This window comes from Triticum urartu, chromosome 7A, assembly GCF_056163025.1.
Source record: "Triticum urartu cultivar PI428250 chromosome 7A, HENAU_Tu73, whole genome shotgun sequence".
In the NCBI taxonomy this organism is placed as follows: Eukaryota; Viridiplantae; Streptophyta; class Magnoliopsida; order Poales; family Poaceae; genus Triticum; species Triticum urartu.
Window position 1 is genome coordinate 369,717,498 of NC_141879.1, and position 3,891 is coordinate 369,721,388.

Sequence of the window (3,891 nt, forward strand, 5' to 3'; positions counted from 1 at the left end):
TTCTTACCAGTTCTTACCCAGCAGCAGGCGGTGATCGGCAACCGTTGTAGTCAAAAACTCTCAAAAGCTTGGATAGGGCGATTGCCAGGGAGAGTCAAACGCACGACGTAGATGTATGTGGAGCCGGGAAGGCTTATAGTATGGTAGCAAAAAGGGTCAGCAATAATCAATTCAGAGATGCAAAGTTGAATAAACGCTCAACGACGGTACTGTGCTGGTCCTAGGCTAGACCGTGCTAGAGACGCGAGCCTAGAACACTAACAAAATCACGGCGCTGCACGTAAATAAGGGAAAAGCACACTCTGGAACTCTCTCTTTTTTTTCGCTCTCTCTTTTTTTTGCGCTCCTTTTTTTTGCGCTCCTCTTTTTTTTGCGCTCCTCTTTTTTTTTTGCAAAAAATCACTATAATGGCGAGTGTCTCAAAACTCTTCCCTCGTCAAACTGATAGGATGGGCACGAAAATTTTTTTTTTCACTTTTTTTTTCGGAAATCAGGGGAGCGACGACGAAAAAGTGCGACAAAAAATCACTATGATGGCACGTGGCTCAAAAGACTCAGAAAAGTCTAAAAATAGGATAGGGAAAAAAAATTTGCCCGTGAAAATTTTGGCCTAAATACTGCCCGGGGGTCTCCAGACTTTTTTTTTCGAGACCTACGCAGGCATGGAAACACGAATCGGAATTTAGATTGATCTCAATAATAAACCTAATATGAGAAGAACTCGGATTGGTGGTGGATATATGGTTGTGGTATATGACAGCGGTGGTGGTATATGGATAGAGATTGATGGTGGTATATGGATACGGATTGGTGGTGGTATATGGATATGGATTCAAAGCGGTGGCGGATAAGCAAAAGTGGTAGATGGGCGATGATGATGGTGCGGCGGCGGCGTGACAACTTGTGACCAGAACTCGAAACTCTAAAAGACTAGACTCTAAGACCAGCAACTTGACACGACGATGCAACCGCAAATTCAACAAAGCAAAAACCCTAAAAAGATTATGCAAAGGCTCAGATTGGTTCGGATATGATGAACTAACCCTAATTTTTTTTCTGGCTTTTTCGTGGACTGTAGGTATGAAGAACAGACTTGATCTAATCTACGAAAAACTGTAAAATCTCATCGAGCAACCTGGAAATCTGATACCACTTGATTGAGGCTAAGGTGTCCCGATGTTCCGATGAGATGGTGGCTATCGTTTTCTGTGGGAGTTGACCTTGACGATCCGACTACGAACGTGCGAGACGCCGCGCCTTAGCAATCTCTAAACCAACTTCCGAGGGTTATTGACCACGCCGGAGCATGATCAACCTGACCACGAGGGTCTGTTTCCTGCGAGCAAACGAAGAACAAGCAAGAAACTGAGATTGCAATCTGGATATTGCGAATATAAGATGAAAGCTTTATTGATCAAGGTGGGGTTCTGTGACGTCTTGGTCTGGTCGTTGGACACAAACGAAGTACACGAAGTTGCAGCTATGGCGAACTTTTAATCTAAACAAAACCCAAAGTCTAAACGACGCCCTAAGGGCTGTATATATGGAGGAAGAGGGGGGAATTTCGTGGCCCTTGAGGGTGGGGTCCGAAACCAACCCTAACTCTTGTTTCCCCACACATACGGACTCTAAAAATAGCCTATACTTAAGTATTTCGAAATTACATGGGCCTGGCCCATTAATAAGGTGACGCAACACCTAGAATAGCCTATGGACGAATATTATGAAGTGGCATCTTGTATATTTCGTCCAAGGCTTCATGCACTCCTTATGGCGGCTTCAAAGTCCTGAAATCATCACTTGTAACTCCGTTCTTGATCCCCTTGTGCATGCCATCAACTCCATGCGTGTTCTTGCTCCAATGTTCATCCTTCTCCAAGCTAGGCCCTTCATTTGTAAGCAAAACAAATGTATCCAATTTAGGCAGCATCATAATCTCATGAACATTAGAATCATTACCAAGAAACGAAAGTACCTGGTAATTTAATTGGCGTGCGCGAGCTCTAGTAATTGGTCCAGTATATGTAACAGTAGGGGCTGTGGGTGTAACAATGGTATTGATGTCCTCATCATAGCATGATTTCTAGCATGTACTGCCTTACTACATCATACCACCATCATCCACTGCCTTACTAATTTTTTTGAAATGCCACACGGTTTGAACTTGTCAGAGTTATATTGGTTGCATCTTTCATATGATGTCTAGCTTGCAGTGCTTCCAAATTGTTGAAACGGCTTCTTCTTAGTTACCACATTATAGGTGTGTATATGTCACACTGTCCTGTTTTTCGTGCGTATTCCATCCTCATATCATGTGTTTGCCTTTCATCCGAGTAGTATTCGTCAGTATCATGCATGATTGAGTTCTGAAGAGCGAATTTTTTCCTTTTGCTCTTTGTTTGACTTCACAATGCAAAATCAATACAACTAAAGGAAATTAGTAAGGCAGTGGATGATGGTGGTATGATGTAGGGTAGAACCCTAGTGGCCCGATCTTTCATAAAGGAGTGGATCCCAACTAAGAAAACGAAGAACATGAGGGGAAACACAAGGGGAAACACGAGAGAATCACTCAAACCAACAAGAACGATCACACATTGTCGGTGTACAAAAATAGGGGCGCATCTTTGTACCCTTATTCCTGTGCACAGGCAGTCAGAGCCGCGCCCACGGCCACACCAAGAAGAACGAGGGAGGTGAGCCAAGGTAAGATCGAAGCCCATGAAAATCAAAGCAACGCCAAGGCCAAGACCACAAAGAGCAGAGGGACGAAGCAAGTTCCCCCGGCAAGACCCTTGCTGGGCGGCCTCAGTGACCCCGGCAAGACCCTTGCCGGGACAGCTCGCCCTGCACCAACAGAATGAGCCACCCTTGAGCCCATGACCCCCAGTGCCATCATCAGCGTGGGGTCAAGGCTCGCGAAGGCACCTCTGTGGTGGCATGCAACTCTTTGTGAAGACATATTCAAGATCATATTAGAAGACGACGATCCTCGGCAAGATCCTTGCCAACGAAGGCCACCAGACCCCCGGCAAGATCCTTGCCGGGGACGACAACACGCCATGGCGAGACCCTTGCCAGGCCACCCGGCAAGGCCCTCGCCAAAGACGCCGGCAAGGCCACCGCCAAGCCCACGTCAACCAAGCTTCCACTGCCGTTCACATGCAGCTGCCAGCCCAACCAACTGGGCGGGCACCTACGTGGCAACATGCAGTTCCCAGGCCAACTCATCAAGCGCCTGCATGGCGGCATGCAGATCTTCGTGAAGGGTCCACCACCGCGCCAACTCAGCTGCCTGCCTGCCTACATGGCACCGCACGCATCCCTGGCCGAGGCGCGTGTCGAAGCGAGGAGTGGCGACGGACGGGACGGGCCTCGCCCCCGTCCCCGATAAAGCAAGACGACACCTAAGCGATGCAGTAAATGCACCTTGTCCTGTAATACGAGGGATAACCTCGTGCGACTGTAGACCTTTCCACCTCCTGTGTGCCACTGTGGCAACCCCTTTTTCCTATAAAAGGAGGCCCGAGGCGATGAGGAGAGGGATTCGGATCTTTCGAACCACACGCTGACCACAGCTAGATCGAGAGCTCAAGAACTCTCAGAAATACACCCACCAAAAGTAGGACTATGGTTTTACGCATCCTCGCGGCCCAAACCTGGGTAAACGATCCTTGTGCTGTCTACTAGCCCTGCTCTTCTAGCAACCCTGTGCCCCAGCAACCGTAGTAGGGATTCTTGTGATCCCATAGGTGTCGTTCCACACCGACATCTTTGGCGCACCAGGTAGGGGGCGCAATTGTTAGATTCTGATCTGGCAGTTAGCCTAGCGGTTCTTCATCGCTTTCGGTTTCTAAGAAGAAGAAGGCTAGAGGAATGACGCCATCTCGG